Source organism: Capra hircus, chromosome 26, assembly GCF_001704415.2.
Source record: "Capra hircus breed San Clemente chromosome 26, ASM170441v1, whole genome shotgun sequence".
NCBI classification, from domain to species: Eukaryota; Metazoa; Chordata; class Mammalia; order Artiodactyla; family Bovidae; genus Capra; species Capra hircus.
Genome location: NC_030833.1, coordinates 19,916,883 through 19,938,250, shown reverse-complemented (window position 1 = coordinate 19,938,250; position 21,368 = coordinate 19,916,883).

Sequence of the window (21,368 nt, the reverse complement as noted above, 5' to 3'; positions counted from 1 at the left end):
AAAGAATTGATGCTTTTGAACTGTGGTGTTGGGAAAGACTCTTGAGAGTCCCTTGGACTGCACGGAGATCCAACCTGTCCATCCTAAAGGAGATCAATCCTGAGTATTCATTGGAAGGACTGATGCTGAAGCTGAAACTCCAATACTTTGGCCACCTGATGTGAAGAACTGACTCTTTTGAGAAGACCCTGATTCTGGGAAAGATTGAAGGCATGAGGAAAGGGGAATGACAGAGGATAAGATGGTTGGCAGGCATCACTGACTCAATGGACATGAGTTTGAGTAGGTTCCAGGAGTTGGTGCTGGACAGGGAAGCCTAGCGTCACATGGGGTTGCAAAGATTCGGACCCTACTGAATAACTGAACTGAACTGATAAATAGGATTGTTCTTTGGACTCAATGAGCCCACTTTAATGTGTCTACATACAAAGGTCCAAAAAATTTATTGGACTAAACTTCTGCACCCGCTTTTCTTTTCAGCTGGGGAAGGGGCACAGATTGTGGCTAAATACTGGAGGAGGAGATCCATATTTGCACTTCTTAATGGTAACTACGAATTCTCTGATCAGAAGTGAGGACAGGGACCCAATATTTTCTAGCATCATTTAGGGAGATACATATTTATATTTCTCTTGAATACCATTCATTCATAGCCTGGTCATCTTTTTCTTACATACTCTGCCTAGTCCTGCTCCTTACTTTTAATCTGACTCTGCATCCAACCAAGAATCATTTACCTTCTATCTGGCCTCCCAGATCCTACCTAACTCTCTGGCAGGGCCCATTTCAATCTCATCCCCTCTGTGAGGTCCTGCCTGCTACTTCCCACCTCTGGCAGCTTCCCCTGACTTAGTTTGTTCTCTTGGCATACATTCAGTGCAGACCTCACACTTCCTGTATCCTTCAGGGCAGAGCAGCACAGGCCATGAGGACAGAGGTCTGATCTACTGGAGATTCTTCTATTGACTTTTGTTGTCCTTCAGTTGCCCAGTCATTCTTTGCGACCTGTGAACTGCAGCACACCAGACTTCCCTGTCCTTTATTACCTCCCGGAGTTTGCTCAAACTCATATCCGTTGAGTTGGTGATGACATCCAACCATCTCATCCTCTGTCACCCACTTCTCCTCCTGCCCTCTGTCTTTCCCAGCATCAGGCTCTTTTCCAGTGAGTCAGCTCTTTGCATCAGGTGGCCAAAATATTGGAGCTTCAGCATCAGTCTTTCCAGTGAATGTTCAGGGTTGATTTCTTTTAGGATTGACTGGTCTTTTGACTAACATGTTTTGAATTCCTACCAAATGCCCAGCTCAGTGCAAAGTGCTGGAATAGACATTAACAATGTGTTAGGAACAACTTTGAAAAGACCAAACACAATGAGAACTCTGCTGCTCTAGGTTTTGGCTTAAAAGAAGAAGGGGACCTTCACGTCCTAGAGATTTAGCCCTTATTATCTGTATCTGTATGCATCTTCATTTTTCTATTGCAAAAGCTTTAGGAATACATTAGTCCAGACAGGTTGTGAGATTTCCCTGCATACATGCTGAGGAGCTTCTGCCCACGGGTATGGTCAGAGTACATTGCAGTGTGATGGGAAATGGGGATTTTACTTGAATCTTGTGGACTTCGTGAATTTTCTAATAGAATAATCATAGTCAGTTCTTTTCAAAGTAGTGTAAATTTTTCAAAGTAAGAGTTGTATAGAACCTTGGTATATAAATGGATAAAGAGTGAGCTGCTCCAGAGAGTGTATGTTCTAGGAAAGGTTGGAGATATCAGAGTCCTGCCTCTTCAGCCTCCTTTTTCCTTCAGAATTTTGTTAATGTCCTCTCATAGAATTTAGAGGTCATGATCCATAGTGAAAATTGCAAGACTTAAAAAGTCTGCAAGGCCACGTGGTGGGTTGTTATTATTTTTTTAGATGACTTCTACAATCCCTTCAGGGAAAAAGAAACTCACACTGAGTGAGCTCTTTTCTTACGCCCATTCCTTTGTACACGTTATTTCATTATGTCTTCACACTTACTCTAGGAAGTAGGTTTTGATATACCCATTTCACAGATGAAGAAAATAAACCAAGAGAGATTCAGGATTTTGCCCACAATTATCTATGTTTTAATGGTTCGAGCCAAGATTCAAACCCAGTATTTCTATTTTTTAAAAAATGTTATTTATTGATTTGGCTGTGCCAGGCTGTAGTTGCAGCATCTGCGATCTAGTTCCCTGACTAAGGATCAAACCTGGACCCTCTACATTGACAGTGTAGAGTCTTACCCACTGGAATAGAATACCAGGGAAGTCCCAAATCCAGGTCTTTCTGACTTCAGCATCAGAGCTTGTCATCACTTCCACCCTAGCACTCTACTTCTCCTGGAATGGAGTAGCAAAGCTACTCTCAAGAGCATGGAAGACAGATGATATTTTTAAGATCACAACCCTTCCTATCAGTCTCTTTTGTTCCTTGGTCTGTGCCATAAATGAAGGCCAATATTTTTGGAAAGGAACAAGCCCAGTGTCACACACACACAGTGAGTAGGACACTGGTTGGGATGGGGGGTGTGTGGAAGAGGAAAGAGGGAGAGAGAGAAAGGGAGGCTCCAGGACTTGCCTAAGGTTAAAAGATCAGTCAAAGGATATTAGATTTCCTACTTCAAAAATTTGCTTGCAAGATTGACTTCAGCGAGAGTCCCGTGTTTCTGGGGAAAAGTGGATATTTTGCTTGACCCACAACCTACCTGATGGTTTATATGTGTCCCAGAGATGGAACCCATGGGAGGTCTGGCAGGTGGAGAAGGAAATGACAACCCACTCCAGTATTCTCGCCTGGATAATCTCATGGACAGGGGAGCCTGGTGGGCTATAGTCCATGGGGTTGCAGAGGAGTCAGGCATGTCTTTGCAACTAAACAACAGAGATGGAACCCATGGGAGGTCTGGAAAATAACCTCCTGTTAGAGCTCTCTCTACATGCTCAGTAATCTCCAAATCTGTGACCCCATGGATTGTAGCCCGCCAGACTCCTCTGTCCAAGGAACTTTCCAGGCAAGAGTACTGGAGTGGGTGGCATTTCCTCTTCCAGGGGATCTTTCCCACCCAGGTATTGAATCCAGGTCTCCTGCATTGCCAGGCAGATGCTTTTCCACTGAGCTGCTGGGGAAGCTCCACCTGTTAGAGCTGGTCATCTGCTGAAGACACACACGGGATGCAAAGTTCTGCTCTCCAGACTGTCATACCTGCCAAGTACGGAAGCTGTTCTCGGGTGGGAGCCCTGAGGAATGGCATCAGTTGGGGCCTCCAGTAATGCAATCACTTTTAATCAGCCTTTAATGAGGATATAAGCAGCCTCCGCTTACCTCTGTGGCAGAGAGGCAACTACACATAAACCTCAATTACTCAGACATTTAAAAATCAATTTCAAATAAAATGTCCAGGTGATGGAACTAAAGGGATTAGAAGGCTCAGGATGTGTGCACAGGCCTGGCACAACTTGTCAGTGCAATGGAGGTAGACAGCTCCTGTAACTCAATAAAGCTGGCCAGCTTTGTGCCCTGTGGGGCTTAGGGGAACAGGTCTTATCTCCCAGCTCCTCCCAGAAGCAGAGGAAGATTCCATTGACAAAGAAGAGAACACAAAATGACTTCTGCCTGCTCAGACTATGGCAAATGTTATCCTCATTTTATTTTATAGTTGTGAAGAGGAAATGTAGCCTTAGGCTACCACTGAAGCCCCTTCCCTCCTAACCTGGCCTCCAAATGGCCTACCATATCAGATATATTATTATTTCTGTAGACAATCTCGACTTTTTTTTTTGCCAGTCATATCTCCTTATCATCCCCATCAACGTGCTGGTAATTTAGTTCAATAAACTTTTATTGAGCGTGTACCATGTAGCAGGCACTGTGCTGAGAAACACGGGGACACAAAGGTGAGGATGTTAAAGTCTCTGCTTCACTTTCCAGGGTAGAAGAAATGAGGCCAGCTCCCTATCTGATCAGGGTTTACAGTCCTCCAAAACCAAGTTGCTTTAATATTTAGACATGGTAGGCTCTTCCATGTCTGAGTCTCAGTCCCTGGGGACAGGACAGAGCCCTGGGGATCAGCTGCTTAGCTATTCTTTTGATTCTGTGTGTTCAAGATGTTTATTCCAATTACTTTCTTCTTCATTATTTGCCTTAATTTCTCCATGTTGTAAGGTAACATACTTTTTTGGACTGTTATGTGGATTAAATGAGCTACAATATTGTTTTTGTTGTTCAGTTGTTAAGTCATATATGACTCTTTGCTACCCCTTGAACTGCAACATACCAAGCTTTCCTGTCTTTCACTATCTCCTAGAGCTTGCTCAAACTCATGTCCACTGAGTTGGTGATGCCATTTAACCAACTCATCCTCTGTTGCCCCCTTCTCCTGTTGCCCTCAATCTTTCCCAGCATCAGGATCTTTTCCAATGAGTCAACTCTTTGTATCAGGTGGTCAAAGTATTGGAGCTTCAGCTTATTGTAGTGGGTACAAATAGGGTTGGCTGTGCAGTACTACCATTCCTGTACTGAGAATTATCACCATTCATATTGTATTCAGAGGTGTCCCTTGGAGTTGTCAAAGTATAATGTTACAAAAGTTAAAAACATGACTCACACCAAATGGAATGAATCTGAATCAAAAATCTATTCAGCTTATTAATTCATGAGATCATTAGGATGGGAAATCTGGTTCAAATGAGAATCAGGAAGGGAATTTATACAGTCACTCAGTCAAGGGGATACTGAAATGAGTTTGTTAATAAATTATAAAACTGGTTAATGACTTACAGAGCAATAAAACTATAGCCTTCTGGTTTTCTATGTCACAGAAATTGACCAGTCAGTGAACCCAGGTCTCTTGCATTGTAGGCAGATGCTTTACCATCTGAGCCACCAGGGAAGTCAACCAAATACTAGTAAACTGCAGATTCAAACACAGGCAAATCCTCCCAGGTCACAGATGTAGCAAATATTTTAAAGGTCTAGATAGCCAGTATTTTTGTCTTTCTAGATCATCCGACCTCTACTGAAGCTACTGACTCAGATCCTCTAGTCCCCTAACTACCTTAGATAATAAACAAATGGATATGGTTGTTCCAGTAAAATTTTATGTACACATACATATGGCTGATGTTCATAGCTTGCCAACTCCTACCCAGATGATTAAATAGCCAGGGAAATAATGCCTAAGTGTGACACTGAGGGCACATGAAGTTATCTATTAATAATTTTGGTTCATTTTTCTCAACAGAATCAAACTGTGAATGGGGCCTCCTGAACTTGCTGCTGCAGCCCCACCCCTCGACCACCTATGTGGATTCAGCAGAGCATCTATGTTTATTCAGATGGACCACACTCTCTCCCTCCCTGTCCTCATCAGTATTGTCTGGACCATGGTTGTCTCCGACCCAAACTCAAAATCTGATATGGAAGTAAGTAATTCTTATCCAAGCCTGGGTGCTTTTATTTATTTGGCTGTACTGGTCTTAGTTGCATCATGTGGGATCTTTAATTGGGGCATGTGGGATCTCATTCCTCAACCAGGGATGGAACTTGGGCCCCCTGCATTGGGAGTGAGGAGTCTTAGCCACTGGACCACCAGGGAAGTCCCTAGTTGCTTTCTTGAGTGAAAGAAGTATATACTCTGGGGATGATGGATGAAGTAATTTTCTGCCACCTAATCCAGAAAGCAAAGCAACTGAGGTCAGAAGAAACCTACTCACTGCCTCTCTGTGCCTCAGTTTCACTCTCCACACAGTGAGGGTGATAGTGGAATAAATAGCTGAATAAATCCCTACCTCATGGGATGGTTGTATAGTTTAAGTATGGTAATGTGGGTAAAGCATCCAGTTTAGAGCACAGTATGTGTGCTGTAAAAAGTGACTTCTCTTGCCTTTGATCCCTTTCCTAGCCTCTCCTATGGCTCCAATGCTAAATGGCTTTAGTATCAATACAGAAATTTTGCTGATACCACAGCTCTGCCTCCTCTCTGCTTGAGTTCATGCCCTTTCTTCTTGACATTGATGTTTTATTTCACCATTGAGATCTAACTTTTGACTTGACTCAAACTGCTTCTTGTAACTTCCTGCTTTGTACTTGAGTAACTATCCTGACTTCTCTCTTTTCTTCTGTGAGTGAGGAGGAGCAGAGAGGACCAAGCAGAGCAAGAGTGTGGCTGAATGCTTTAAATAGATGATCTCTAAACCTAGTAACTATTCACTTTTAGGGACATGTTATCTATTTTTACTTTATTTACATAAAGTCAAATTTATTGAAATGAAACTTATAAAGGCGAAATTCAAAATTTGGGGTGTGCAGTTACATAAGCTTTGACAATCACTTATGTAACTAACATCACCCTGAAATATTTCCATGTGCACCTTTGTGCTCAATCCTGTATCCTCTCCTTTGATTCTGCCCTTGTAATTTTGTCATTTAAAAAATTTCATATAAATGCAATTTTGTATCTGGCTTCTTTCACTTAGAATAATGTTTTTAATGTTCACCCACCCATGTAGGAGCAGGTAAAGTAGCTCATTTCTTTTTATTCTTGAATAGAAATCCACTGTATGGATGTATAAGTTTTTTTTAATGGAAATATAGTTGATCTACAATGTTGTGCTAATTTCAGCTGTACAGCAGTGACTCAGTTATACACATATATACATTCTTTTTAAAAATATTCTTCTCTATTATGGTTTATCCCAGGAGAGTGAATATAATTCCCTGTGCTACACAGTAAGACCGTTGTTTACACATTCTAAATACAATAGTTTTCATCTTCCAACCTCAAACTCCTAATCTATCCCTTACATACCACCCCTCTCCCACTTTGCAATTACAAATCTGATCTCTATGAATCTGTTTCTGTTTTGTACGGTTTCATTTGTGCCATATTTTATTATTTCATTTTTTATTGAAGTAGTTAATTTACATTGTAGTGCCAAACTCTGCTGTGCCTCAAAGTGAAAGTGACTCAGCTATAAACATATATACATTCTTCTTTAAAAAAATATTCTATTATGGTTTCTCCCAGGAGATTGGATATAGTTCCTTGTGCTATACAGTAGACCTTGTTGTTTATCCATTCCAAATGCAATAGTTTGCGTCTACCAACCCCAAACTCACAGGTCCGTTCCTCTCCCTCCCCACTTCCCCTTAATGACAAGTCTACTCTCTATGTCCGTGATTCTATTTCATAAATAGATTCATTTGTTCCATATGTTAGATTCCACATATAAATGAAATCATATGACATTTGTCTTTTTCTTTCTGACTTACTTCACTTGATAATCTCTACTTGCATCCATGTTGCTGAAAATGGCATTATTTCATTCTGTTTTTATGGCTGTAGTATTATATGGCTGAGTATCCCATTGTAAATATACACCAGTTCAGTTCAGTTCAGTTCATTTCAGTCGCCCAGTCGTGTCTGACTCTTTGCGACCCCATGAATCGCAGCACGTCAGGCCTCCCTGTCCATCACCATCTCCCGGAGTTCACTCAGACTCACGTCCATCGAGTCAGTGATGCCATCCAGCCATCTCATCCTCTGTCGTCCCCTTCTCCTCCTGCCCTCAATCCTTCCAAGTATCAGAGTCTTTTCCAATGAGTCAACTCTTCACATGAGGTGGCCAAAGTACTGGAGCTTCAGCTTTAGCATCATTCCTTCCAAAGAAATCCCAGGGTTGATCTCCTTCAGAATGGACTGGTTGGGTCTCCTTGCAGTCCAAGGCACTCTCAAGAGTCTTCTCCAACACCACAGTTCAAACGCATCAATTCTTGGGCGCTCAGCCTTCTTCACAGTCCAACTCTCACATCCATACATGACCACAGGAAAAACCATAGCCTTGACTAGACGAACCTTACATCTTCTTTATCCATTCATCTGCCAATGGATGTTTTGGTTGTTTCTATGTCTTGGCTTTTGTAAATAGTGCCACTATAAACATAGGGGTGCATGTATCTTTTTAAATTATAGTTTTCTCCACATATTTGCCCAGGAGTGGATTTTCTGGATCACGTGGAAACTTTATATTTTTAATTTCCTGAGGAACCTCCACACTGTTCTCCACAGGGGCTGCAGCAACTTGCATTCCCACAGTGTGGGAGGGTTTCCTTCTCTTCATACTCGAATTTTTGATGATAACCATTTTGACTTGTGTGAGGTGATTACCTCATTTAGTTTTGATTGCATTTCCCTAATAATTAGTGACGTTGAGTATCTTTTCATGTTCCTATTGGCCATCTGTATATCTTCTTTGGAGAAATGTCTATTAAGGTCTTCTGCCAGTGTTTGATTCAATTTTTTGTTGTTGAGTTGTATAGGCTGTTTGTATATTTTGGAGATTAAGCCTTTGACAGTCATGTCATTCTGGTCAAAAAAGGAAAAAGTAATCACTTATGTCAAATAATGCAAATGAGTCATAGGGATTGTTTTAATTAAAACCAAATTTTGTTGCAAAAGAATTATTTTAACAGGTATACAGCATGCCTATCACATTGTGGTTAACAAAAAATGTGATTGGATTAAGTAACTTCTGACTGGTTAAGAGGGTAATAGATATAGGAACAAACAATCTGGGCTTTTGTGTGGTATTTTTGATACTTTTCTATTTATTTTGCTGCTTGGCAAAAATAAAAGTCCAAATTCTTCCTGGGCTGTTTCATAACTGATAGATGAACTTGGCCTAATTGTTGATCCATAGAGAATGGTTGGAAATACCAATACCCTCAAGGTTAAATTTCCCAACTTTTGTTGTGGAAATATTGAGTCAACTAATGATCTCCTCCTGCTGTTAGCTTTGGCAGAAGCTGCACCCCTTCTTCTGAAAGGAACACAAAATAATCCTCAAGGGGAACAAATACCTGTGGAAGCTCCCAAAGAACTAAACTGAGGATTGCACAACATGGAGGAGAGATTTTAAACTTGTTACTGAAAAAAGAATGAAAAAATAACCTGTAAACACAGGGATACACATCCATGATTTAAACGAATTAAGCTGAAAAAAAACCCCTCACATCCAGAAATCCAAAGGACTTGTTGGAAATCTTAATGTCTCTCTTCCAAGTAAACTCTAGGTAGCCTGAAGAAACTTTTATTTGAGGTCAGTCTCGTCCACCCATCCATCATCCCCGTATCCATCTAGCCGTCATCCATCATCCATCCATCTCAATATATACTGGACATCTACTGAGAATACAAAGATGTCAAGACAGGCTGTTACCTTCAAGAAGCTTAATGGAAGCACCACAGTCTGGTCTTTGTAGGTTTGTTTTATCTAATATTTATTGGGGTGGCCAAAATGTTCATTTGGATTTTTACATAGGAGGGAACAGAAAAAGCCAAACGAACTTTGTGGCCAACCCAATGCTTAGAGTTAAATATGCAACAGGCACTCTTCCCTAGTGGCTCAGTTGGTAAAGAATCTACCTGCAATGCAGGAAACCTAGGTTCAATCCCTAGATTGGGAAGATCTATCTCATAGAGAAGAAAATGGCAACCCACTCCAGTATGCTTGTCTGGGAAACCCATGGACAGAGGAGACTGATGGGCTATAGTCCATGTGGTTACAAAAAGTATGACATGATTTAGTAACTAAACCACCACCACATGTAACAGGTACTATGCTTAAACAGCAGGACAAATATCTCATTTAGTTTTTAGAACTATTTTATGAGAACACTGTATCATTTTCCTTTCAGGAAACTAAGGTATGTAAAAGTTCTATACTAGTGTGTACATATACAGTAGCTAGCAGCAGATCTAAGCCTCTAATGAAGTCCATGTGACTTTCAGGTCAGTATCAGGCTTTGGTCAGGGGCTTCCCTGATAACTCAGTTGGTGAAGAATCTGTCTGTGATGCAGGAGACCTCAGTTTGATTCCTGGGTCTGTAAGATCCACTGGAGAAGGGATAGGCTACACACTTTAGTATTCTTTGGCTTCCCTTGTGCCCAATGCGAGAGACATGGGTTCAACCCCTGGAGAAGGGAAAGGCTACCCACTCCAGTGTTCTGGCCTGGGGAATTCCATGGACTGTGTATAGTCCATGGGGTCACAAAGAGTTGGACACGACTGAGTGACTTTCACATCATGCTTTTAAATTTTAGATTATGAAACTAGTTTACATAAGATACAAATTTAGACCATGACTGTTCTTGTCCTAAAGTCTGGCAAATAGTGATAGTTATATTTTTAGAATGTGAAAATTATAATCATTATGTGTTTGTATGTGTCCCTTGAAGTGTCTTGAGAGTTTATGAAGAAGTGTGCCATATAGGCAGTATTGGTGAAGAATGTGTATCTTGCCCCCAAATAGCTCACTTTTGGAGAAGGCAATGGCAACCCACTCCAGTACTCTTGCCTGGAAGGTCCCATGGGCAGAGGAGCCTGGTGGGCTGCAGTCCATGGGGTTGCTGGGAGTCAGACACGACTGGGAGAATTTACTTTCGCTTTTCGCTTTCATGCATTGGAGAAGGAAATGGCAACCCACTCCAGTGTTCTTGCCTGGAGAATCCCAGGGACGGGGCCTGGTGGGCTGCCGTCTATGGGGTTGCACAGAGTCGGACACAATTGAAGCGACTTAGCAGCAGCAGCAGCAGCTCATCTTTAGTTGCAAAAAGCTGAGAAGTCCTCCATTTGAAAGCTATTCCATTTGGTCATCAAGGGTTTTCGGTCTTTATGCTATCAACAAGAATGTCCTATTAAGTGTCTGAAATCTTAGGAGTAGTAACAAATTTATTGAACGAGTTCTCAACCACACGGTTTGTGAGGATCCTGACCAGAGAGTGATAGTGTGATGGCACACTCAACTGGGAGTTATTACAAAGGTGTGAGCAAAGCTAAGAGGAAATGATAAGGGTTGGTTAAGTACCCTAGGCTTAGTAAGAGGGAGGTCTCTTTTCCATGTCCTCCCTTTGCTCCCCTGGAATGAGGAGGGAGGAAACCATGTCTGGATCCCTGAGAGAGTTATAGCTGCAACTCAGGCTGCAGATATGGAAGAGGACTGCCAGCCAGAAGTTGGGTGGCTTTGGGAAGAGGAGCTCAGGCAGCAAAGAAAGAATGACAACAAATACATTCTCTTTCCTCCTGCCCTCCAGTACCCTGATGTCTTCATTGGCTAGAGGTCAAGGTTACACGGGTGAAGTAATCCAAAAGTGCCCCTTCCCGGAGCACAGAACAGGACAGGGACGAGTGGACAGAGGATCTGGAAAGGCAGATGGAGATAGTCAGCAGGAGGGCTGAGTCAGGAGTAATTTGTCGCTAATCACATTTAAAGTAAAGCAGTTTGCAAATTACTTTCTTTTGTAAATTAAAGCAGATTCAACATTACCCCTGCAATAGTTTTCTCTTATTCACTTTCATTTAGATTTTCTTTTATGCTTCTGAGATGAAAGGGAGGACTTACAGCTCCCTAGTGGGCTGAGGATTATGTATAGCCCTTCTTATTCTCAGCAGGGTGTGTCTAATCTGGGAATGTCATCGCTGGGACCTATGACAGGAAAGGGTACTTGAATAGACCCCTAGTAATAGAGGGAAGGAGAATGAGGATGTGCATGCTCAGAACACTGGGAAAGAGAAAGGAGCAGAAAAAACGGACGACAGTTAAATGCAATGGCATTGATATTTTGCCTTGAGCTGATGCCTGCCTCTCTCTTACCCAGGAAACTGGACCCAGTTGTAATGGGAAGAAAAGAGTAACATTACACTTTTTCATTTTGTGCAGAGGCTAGTCATACACACATGCCTCTCAGAATAGATTATTAAAGTGAGTCCAAGCTGCCATTATCACAAACAGGAGGTAGAGAGAGGAGCGCTTGAGGAAAGATGTTTTTCCTTATCCCAGAGTCTGCCTGTTAGTAGAGGGCATGCTGAGTGGGGGGGTGACAAAAATCTCCCTCTGGGCTCTGAGAACAAGTTTCCAGGGTATTTGAGAGAAGGAAGTCCCACAGTGCTAAAGGTATGCTCATAATTATCTATTTCCCTGTCAATAAATTGGCTTCTGTCCTTCATTTCTGGCTGGATATTAAGCATCTTCTCACGGCAATTTTGAAACTCTCTCTGCACACACATGCACACACACAGAGCTAACAGGGCACTGTGCATGATGGGAAACTTGAAAACTGAACTGAGGCAGACTGCAGTACATTAAATAAAGCAAATATAGCCTTGGCAAGACTTGGAAAAAAATGCTGGATTTTTCCCAGAAATAATTTCATAATAACAGAAGTGAAAAAGAAGGAAAAAAGTAAACTAAATAAACAAAACCTTCCAAGTCCATCTCAGTCACAGGGAAAGTCCACTTAAGTTTTTCAAGAAGCTGTTACCAAAATCCTAAAATCCATGCTGAATTCCAGTGAATCTCTTTCCATCCCAAGTTGCTACTTACTGGTAACAGCGTTGCTATTATCCATATTGAGCAATGGCTTATAGAAGAATAAGGGATTTAGAATCCAGTATCTGAATTCAGCAGGCTGTTTCCAGTAAGTAATCTGAAACACCAAGAAATCCCCAAAACATAATTACTAATCCAAATAGCCCTTTGTATTTGCATAAATAGAAATAGAGATCAAACTCTGGTTAATAGAGATCATTTACTCTTATGTTCATATTTTTAATGTGACATGAACTGTAATGATTGCTTTTTACATTACATTGTCACTGTTATTTGAAACATTCTGAGAAGAGAGAAGATGATTGACTTGAAATGTAGTAGCAAGGTAGGTGTAGTCTTTCTCTGCAAATCCTTGGCTGAAAACTTGGGGAACACACAGGGAATTGTTGAAAGAATTTCACCTTATCTTTTCCTGAGGTTTTCATTGAAATGTCAGTGCTTTTATATGAAAGAGGCATAGTGTTTGGCAGGACTCAAAGGGTTTGGGAGGGAGGGCATGAAATCTTGCTGTATCTCTTGCTTGAATTAACACAATGATCACTCCCTTGGTGGCTCAGATGGCAAAGAATCTGCCTGCAATACAGGAGACCTGGGATTGATCCCTAGGTCAGGAAATCTCCTGGAGAAGGGAATGACTGACTACCCACTCCAGTATTGCCTGGAGAATTCCATGGACAGAGGAGCTTGGCGGGCTACAGTCCATAGAGTCGCAAAGAGTCAGACATGACTGAATGATTAACACTTTCACTACCAATTCTGGTCCACACGTTTTCTCCAATTTTCCCAAGGTAGGGGTCATTTTGTCCCCTCCAGATGACTCGCAAAGTTCTTGAAAGACCCAGGAAGACTGAATTGTATTACTATTTCAAAATCCTAGGAAACACTGAAAAGGCAATGGATCAAAGAGGTCAGGTTCTGCAAAAATGTTTGCAGAAACAAACCTGGCTCTGTACCTTTCCCACCAATGTCACCTGTCTCTAATAACTCAAGCTCAAAACTTAGGTCTGCTCTGATTTTTCCTATTTTCTTCAAAGGAACTTAGTTATGAAGTCCTTTTCAATGCATTCAGCAGCTTGCAATAGAACTAACCCAGTGAACTGTGGTATAACAGGGAAACATTACTTACTGGTTGTCCAACTAACACTCATTCCATTTCCCTTCTCTTTTGCTAGAGAAGCCTCTCCCACTCTAGAGACTGAAAGTACCATGACTTGCTAAGGTGTAAGCATGAGGCTTAGCCATGGTCTATACAGCAAGTCTGCTAGGAGGTCTCTGGAAACAGCTTTCTCCTCCTAAGGCAAAGAGACACACGACACACATTTAAGAATGGTTACATTTAGAAGAATTGACAACACAGATGGACCTTGAAGGTATGTTAGTTGCTCAGTCGTGTTCTGCTCTTTGTGACCCCATGGACTGTAGCCTGCCAGGCTCCTCTGTCCATGGAATTCTCCAGGCAAGAATACTGTAGTGGGTAGCCACTCCCTTCTCCATGGTATTGTCCTGCTCTAGGGATCAAACCAGAGTCTCCTGCATTGCAGGCAGATTCTTTACCATCTGAGCCACCAGGGAGTGAAATAAATCAGCAAGACAAATACTATATGAGCTCACTTATGGAATCTAAAAAGCAAACATACCAAACTCATACAAAAAGATAAGAGACCAGACTGGTTATTAGAGGGGGTGGTGATGGGGTGAGGAGAAGGGGTAATTGGGAAGAAATTGATTAAACTGTACAAACTTCCAGTTATAAGTAAGGACTAGGAATGTAAGCCACATGATACAGTTAACACTACTGTATGATATATAGGGAATTTGTTAAAAGAGCAGGTCCCAAGAGTTCTCATTACAAGGTGAGTTTTTTCTCTTTTGGGATGTTCAGTTACTTCAGCCATGTCCGATTCTGGGTGACCCCATGGACTATAGGCCACCAGACGTCTCTATCCATGTGGATTTTCCAGGCAAGAAAACTGCAGTGGGTTGCCATGCCCTCCTCCAGGGGCCAGGGGATCTTTCCAACCGAAGGACTGAACCCACATCTCTTATGTCTCCTGCATTGGCAGGTGGGTTCTTTACCAACTAGTGCCACCTGGGAAGCCCCTTTGGTATATCTACGAACTGATGAATGTTAACTTAATCTACTGTTATCATTTCACAATCTATGTAAATCAAATCATGCTATACACTTTAAATGTTATACTGCAATTCATGTCAATTACTTCCCAATAAAACTGGAAAAAAATAGTTGAATGAATAAAAAAAGTAGTGGATGCTTGCTGGGAGACAAAAGGGTTCACATGAGAAAGAATTCACTGGGTTGTGTATTCTACTAACTTAAGAGTATGAAACTTTGTTTGGAAATAAAAAATGTTACTCTTAAAAAAAAAAAGAAGAACTGACAGTACCAAGTGTTGGAGAGGATAGAGAACAACTGGACCTCTACTACAATCCTTTTGAAGATGATCAGTTTCACATGCGGAGAAGGCAATGGCACCCCACTCCAGTACTCTTGCCTGGAAAATCCCATGGACAGAGGAGCCTGGTAGGCTGCACTCCATGGGGTCGCTAAGAGTCAGATACGACTGAGTGACTTCGCTTTCACTTTTCACTTTCATGCACTGGAGAAGGAAATGGCAACCCACTCCAGTGTTCTTGCCTGGAGAATCCCAGGGATGGGGGAGCCTGGTGGGCTGCCGTCTATGGGATCACACAGAGTCGGACACGACTGAAGTGACCTAGCAGCAGCAGCAGCAGTTTCACATGAAGTATGAATATATGTTCATCAGAAGTATTGGCCTGTAATTTTATTTACTTGCAATGTCCGTGTTTGATTTTGGTATCAGGGTGACATTGGCCTTGTAAAATGAGTTTAAGAGTGTTCTTACCTGTTTAGAATTCTGGAAGGGTTTAGTAAGTACTGGCATTCATTCTCCATTAGATGTTTAGTAAAATTCACCAGCAAAACCACCTGGTCCTGGGCTTTCTTTGCTGTAAGGTTTTTGATTATCAGTTCAGTCTCCTTGTTGCCAGTGTGTTCAGATTTTCTATTTAGTGATTTAGTCTTGGTGGGTTGTATTTTTTTTTTTTCAAGGAATTTGTCTACTTCTTTTAGGTTATTTAACTTGTTGGTGTATAATCATTTATAACAGTCTTTTACAATCCTTTGTATTTCCATGGTATCAGTTGTAATGCATCCTCTTTGAGTTTTGATTTTATTTGAGTCTTCTATTTCTTAGTCTAGCTAAAGATTTCTGAATTTCATTTATCTTTTCAAATAATCAGCTCTTAGTTTCATTGGCCATTTCTATTTTTTCCTGGTCTCTATTGCATTTATTTCTGTGCTAATCTTTGTTATTTCCCTCCTCCTACTAACTTTGGTTCAGTTTATTCTTCTTTTTCTATTTGTTTAAAGTGTAAAGTTAGGTGGTTTATTTGAGATCTTTTTCCTTAATTCAGGCATTTACTGCTGTAAATTTCCCTTTTAGAACTCTTCTGTAGCATCCCGTAAGTTTTGGTAAGTTGTGCTTTCATTTTCATTTATTTTTTGATTTTCCTTTTGATACTTGGTAGGGTTTCAATCTTAAAGTTGCTAAGACTTGTTTTGTTACCTTCGTGTGATCTATCCCGGAGAATGTTCTGTGCATACTTGAGAAGAATGTGTATTCTGGTACTATTTAGTGGAATTTCTATACATGTTGGTTAGGTCCAAAAAATGGTTCAAGTCCAACATTTGCTATAAATTTTCAGTCTGAATGATCTACTCTTGAAAATGGTGTGTTGAAGTCCTCTACTTGTTCTTAGTCACTTAGTCATGCCTGACGCCTTGTGACCCCATGGACTGTAGCACACCAGGCTCCTCTGTCTCTGGGGATTCTCCAGGCAAGAATACTAGAGTGTGTTGCCAGGAGAGCTTCCCAACCTAGGGATCCAACCCAGGTCTCCCACATTGCAGGTGGATTCTTTACCATCTGAACCACCAGGGAAGCCCCAGACTGCTGGAGTGGGTTGCCTAGCCCTTCTCCAGAGGAGTTTCCTGACCTAGGAATAGGAATTGAACTGGGGTCTCCTGCATTGCAGAAGGATTCTTTACCAGTTGAGCTATCAGGGAAGCCTGTTGAAGTCCCCTACTCTTATTTTATTTGTATATATCTCCTCCCTCAGATCTATTAGTTTGGCTTAATATATTCAGGTATTCTGATGTTGTGTGTGTATATATTTAAGATTGTTACATCTTGATGAACTGATCCCTTTAATTCAACAATGGTTTCTTGTTACCATGTTTGGCTTAAAGCCTCTTTTGTCAGATATAAGTATACTTACTACTGCTTTCTTTTGGTCTCCACTTGCATGAAATACCTTTTCCCATTTCTTCATTTTGAGCCTGTGTGTATTTTTAAAGCTGAAGTGAGTCTCTTATAGGCAGCATTTAGTTGTTTCTTATTTTTTTACCCATCCATTCACTCTGCATCTTTTGATTCGAAATGTTAATTTAGAGTAATTATTGTCAGGTAAGGACTTACTAGTGGCATCTTATGAATTGCTTTCTTGCCAAGAGTGCACTGATGCTTATACCCGTTATCTAATCCTCTGACTACAGAAAATAGTAGGTAGCTCTTTGCTATTGGGTTCTTTGAGCTCTTTGACATTGGGCTTAACAATATTTTTTTGGATCTGTCTCCAAAGGCAAGAAAAGCAAAAATAAGCAAACCAGATGACATTAAAATGAAAAGCTTTTACCCAGTAAAGGAAATCATTAACAAAATGAAAAGGCAACCTACTGAATGGGAGAATACATTTGCAAATAATATATCTAAAAGAAGCTAATGTCTAAAATATATATAAAGGGCTCATGCAACTTATTATCAAAGGAAACAATTCAATTCAAAAAATGGGCAGAGGACTTGAATAAACATTTTTCCCAGAAAGACATACAGATGGCCAGACACATGAAAAGATGTTCAGTATTACTAATCATCAGAGATATGCACACCAAAACCACGATGAGGTATCACCTCACACCTGTCAGAACTGCTGTCATCAAAATGATCATAAATAACGTATTGGGGAGGATGCGGAGAAAAGGGAAACTTTGTGCAATGTTGATGGTAATGTAAACTGATAGAGTCACTATGGAAAACAGTATGGAGGTTCCATTTTAAATAAAATTAGCACTAACATATGATCTAGCAATTCCTCTTCTGGGTAATTATCCAAATAATAAAATATGCACACCCTATATTCTTTGCAGGATTATTTTTAATAGCCAAGATATGGAAGCAACCCATCCATTGATAGATAAATGGATAAAGAAGATGTGGTATGGGTGTACATATAATATATATATAGTATAATATAGATAATCTATATATCAAAAATGTTTTCAGACACTATCCCTAGAGTGGATGGGCTTCATTATTGCACCCAGTTGAACACTGTTCATTAGACAGAATTTACAGATAAGGGGCCCAAGGTTTGAAGAAGTCAATTACTAGCCCAAAGGTACTTTGCTGATAAAGGACAGTGCCAAGATATCAGCCTAGATTTGCTTATCTTTTAAACTCTTGAATTAATATTCTTTATTGCATATTCAAACTTGGCTCCTCGCCTTCCCCACATACATCATTTGGACTAACATGCTGAGATCCTCCCATCAGAAGCAGGAGATGTACTGATTCCTCATTCACCTCATTGCACAGTCACTTGTCGGGAATACCTCTCCCCGACTCAGCCAGCCCTTAACTCTCTGCCAATTCACATCTTGTGCTGTTCTGGATTAATGCATGGACCAGTTTAGGCAACCCTGCTAGAGAATGGGGGATCATCCTTAGAAATATTTGATGAGTAGATCCTCAGAAAAAATCTGGATTTCTTACCAGGCTAGCCATGTGAATCTTCAGAGTCTCTGCCATTTTATTTGTAAAGGAAAAATGTTATTTCACACCCCACTCTCCCTAAAGATGCTCTCTAAAGATGAATAGTAACTCACACCAGTTACAGAATCATAAGTAGTTAGGGCTCCAGGAGCTTTAAAAACTGTCACACTGAACCATCTCAGTCTACAAATGTAAAGTTTGAGGCCCATTAAACAAAACGAGAAACTCAAAATCATACCCCTTGAAACCCCAAATCCAGGGTCTTTTCTATTATATCCTTCTCTTTCTAGAAAAGACAAAACTCAGAAGTATGAAACCGTTTCAGAGGTGGTTTGAATTATTGCTGAATTATACATAGAATTATATTTAATGGCTTTATTTCTGAATAATATTTTATAGATGAAATTCATTATTTTTAAAATTACTCTTCTAAAATGACAAAATTCATTAATGGCTCTGCAGTTTCTTTTAGCATTTTCTGTGTTTTAAGCACTTATAGGCTGAATGCACGCTCTCTCTCTCTCATTCAACTCTTACAGTGTAAAGTAGGTACAATGAACATTATATCAGCTGGGAAACAGGAACCACTTTAAGATGCTGAGCAGAAGGAATTTGACTGGGGAAATTGGTTCTATCAGAGTGGGAGAGCTAAGAAAGTAATAAGGGGGCAGGAAGTCAGCTCAAGAGGTTATCAACAGCAGGAAGCTGCTGCCCTACTGCCTTCAGGGCTGGAGGCACAATAGCAGGCGCTGTCCCTGAGTTCCAAAGTGGGGCCCTCTGAGAGGAAGGGGCCCTCTAGGAACTGAACTTGGAAGAGATACTGCTATTTCCAGAGATCTGAGGAAGTGGAGAGACAGAAGGGGGAGAATACTTTGACATCTCTCCAGCTCCCACCATCCAGCCTTCCACCAGTGCCTCTCATTAACTGGACCTACCTAGAAGCCAGGGAGCAAGGGAGCCTGGGATATAAGATTCCCTGAAACACAGGGCAGATGAAGCTCAGAGAATGGATTTGAGGACAGACAGACACTGACCTATACAATTATCTTTACCAACTTCTTTGGTTTTATGCCTGTCAACTCAACAGGTCCCTAACACATAGAGGCAACTGGCAGGAAGACTCTCTGAGGGGAGTGATATTCCACATTGTTGTTTCCAGTGTTTTCTCTGTCTATTCTCTTTATCCTAAAGGGAAAAGAAGATTTGAGTCAAAGCAATAGAAACAAGCTGGCGCTTATCTTTTGATGATTTAATTGAGGTGGAATCTATCAACCAACTCACCCAGGAGTCCATCAGCCAACAAGTTCAGAAGTATAGGAAACAACAGGCACTAGATTCAGGTATTTTCCAAAAGGAAGCACTAACCAGTCATATGAGTGACAAGGGCATCAACAGAATCATATCGTGGACTGAGTTGTGTCTCCAGAATTTATATATTGGAACCCCAGCACCCTATGTGAGGTCATAAGTGTGAAGGCCTCATCCAATATGTCTGGTGTTTTTATAAGAGAAGGAAGAGGTGCCTGGGATGCCTGCACACAGAGAAAAGGCCATGTGAGGACATAGAAGGGGGCCTTCTGCAAGCCAAGGAGAGATGCCTCGAGAGAAACAAACCTGCCCACACCTTGGTCTTGGACTTTGAGCCTCCAGAACTGTGAGAAAATAAGCTGCTGTTGTTTAAGCCACCTGGTCTGTGGCATTTTGTTATGGCAGCTTGAGAACACTACTCCAAGGCACCAACACAATATATCAAATAAGAATCAATGCTCATTGCTGCTTTCAAAGACAGGGGCAAGAGGTCACCTGCTATGAGCTGCCTACTCCCTGAAATTATTTGCTAAGCAACCAAGTCCTTTTTAAAACAAACCTTTTTTATTTTATATTGGAGAATAGCCTATTAACAGTGTTGTGATAGTTTCAAGTGGACAGCAAAAGGACTCAGCCAGACATACATGAGTATCCATTCTCCGCAAATTCCATACCTCCCCCCATCCCCAACATTGAGAAGACTTACCTGTACTATACAGTAGGTCCTTGTTATCCATTTTAAATACCCATCCCAAACTCCCTAACTATCCCTTTCCCCCAGTCTCCCCACAACCCCCCCCCAGCCCCGCCCAGCCGGAACCATAAGTTTGTTCTCTAAGTCTGTAAGTCTGATTCTGATTTGTAAATAAATTCATTTATATCATTTCTTTTTAGATTCTGCAGATAAGGGGTATCATACAATATTTCTCCTTCTTTGTCTGACTTCACTCAGTATGCTAATCTCTGGGAATCATGTCCTTTCTATAGTCAGAGGTGAGGTTTAAACACACACCTGCAGGAGAAAAACAAAGAGCAATAGTTCAAATTCATATGCAGGTATAAATGATTTTCTTGAGAGCAAGCTGTAAGCAATGGGAGAAAGGATGAGACACTGAGTATTGGTAAAAAGAGATTCTGAAGAGGTGTATGGTGGGGGAGGGAACTAGGGCACCAAAGGTGACATTTTCCAAATTTCAAGACTTGGTTGGCTAAAGTCCTGGTGAAAGATTTATTTCCTCTTAAAATCTGATTTTCAGAAAATATCCAATGCCATATATAGAAGCTGGAACATCTAATTTTTGGACTGTTTCTCCAGACCGCTGTGCTTAGGAAATTATTAAAACTGTCTAATTTGGATGCATTTCCTTAAAGTCCTTGACTCATCAGGACCTAAGAATTCTGTGTTGGTTTAATTATGGGTGTATTGTTTCATTGAAGACGTTAAACTGAAGTTTAAATAAGCCCCAAGTGCTCAGGTATGCCATTCCAGTGTGGGATCCCGAGAGCTGCTGTGTGATTAGTTTTGGGCAAAAAATTTGAAGAAGTAAATTGATATTCTGGGATTGGCATTGCCCTTGGGTCCTCCTGGAGCCTGGGCAGCATTCTGGGATCAGCTTGGGATTAACTGTTTTCACGTTTTTCCCCAGAGTCCTGCCCAAATCCTATGAGTCCTAACTGAATTCCAAAAATGTGCTCTTCCCTGGAGAATCAGACAGGGAGGCGGAGAAAGGGTCAGGGGCTATCTAGGGAAGAGAAGCTGGGTTCGCAGGTGGAGGTC